Raw genomic sequence first — 1,165 nt, forward strand, 5'->3', positions numbered from 1 at the left:
GATGTGGATTGTTCTAAAGACCCCTATTCCCCTTCATTCTCGTAAAAGGACATTTGCTGTGTGGCCTTGGAGGGCATCTTTAACCCAGGGGTTGTCATGGGGCCTACTGCCACAGATTGGAAAAGAGAGGTCCTTCTTGGTGAATAAGAAAACATGGGTAGCCTATGGGTAAGGGTGTGACACCTGGTCCTAGGGCTGGTGAATGAGGATGTGGTGAGAGTGAGGAGGCAGGGTGTGCGAAGTGCAGCAGCTTGTGTTACCCTGCTGGGAAACTGGAGGCCTTGGTCTTCCCTTCTTACTCCTAGGGGCCATTCATCTGCGGAGGCCTGGACCCAGCAGCCTCCCAGATCCTCTCTATTCTTCTGAGGAAGACTTGGGGAGAGCCCAGTACATTTCCGGATGCTTCATGGATATTTTTCAAATGTTCAGAGGAGTCTCTCAGAAGAGAGGGAGCACAGGGGCTAAAATCAGGCCCGAGTGCGAGTTGTGAGATCTGGACTTGGGTGTCTGGAGACCCGGGAATTTTTGTCACAACTGTCAACAACTGTGTAATTTCAGACAAAATATTTAACCCACAAGCCTTGGCTTTCTCATGGTTAAAATGAGAAAATCTTCGAAGTTCCTGTATGAGGATTAATTGAGAGGATACATATAAAGTGTTTAGCAAAGGGTCTGACACACAATAAACCTTCAATAAAAATTAATTGCTGGTAATACGTTTAAAATTTTCCTAGTAGCTAGAGCCCTGGGAAATGTTTTAACAGAGGCTGCCCTGCCTGTCGTAGAAATGATTTCTAACCAAGTGAAATAAATTACCTCTTTAATCTATAGTCATCTCTATATCCATGACTCTAGGTGATTCTAGTGATTAATTTTAGAGGGAAAAAGAAAAGCAAAAGTAGCCAGAAACAGGAAGGAAAGGAAAGTCAGCCAAATAGATGTATATGCGTCCCAGCAGAACACACAACAGCCTGGGAGCAAATTGGGAGATTTAATCTCTGCTTGAGTAGGAGCTGTTTTGTTCATTTTGTTTTGTTTTTTAGAAAAAGATTTGAATGAATCCTAGGCTTCCTCCCAGGAGTACCTGGTACCAGGGGGCCAGTGCTAAGAAAGCAAATGACGGGATGATCAGCTCACGTATCAGTCCTCACTTGGAGTTGCGCTT

At 44.7% G+C, this 1,165-nt stretch overlaps 1 protein-coding gene across 2 annotated transcripts in view; it reads left to right on the forward strand.

The window, feature by feature from the left end:
* The window catches only part of FARS2 (phenylalanyl-tRNA synthetase 2, mitochondrial), a 485,157-nt gene that overhangs the window by 151,035 nt on the left and 332,957 nt on the right, over positions 1–1,165 (forward strand). The gene's annotated exons all lie outside the window — the stretch shown is intronic.

This window comes from Otolemur garnettii, unplaced genomic scaffold, assembly GCF_000181295.1.
Source record: "Otolemur garnettii isolate 467f Iridium unplaced genomic scaffold, OtoGar3 scaffold00026, whole genome shotgun sequence".
NCBI classification, from domain to species: Eukaryota; Metazoa; Chordata; class Mammalia; order Primates; family Galagidae; genus Otolemur; species Otolemur garnettii.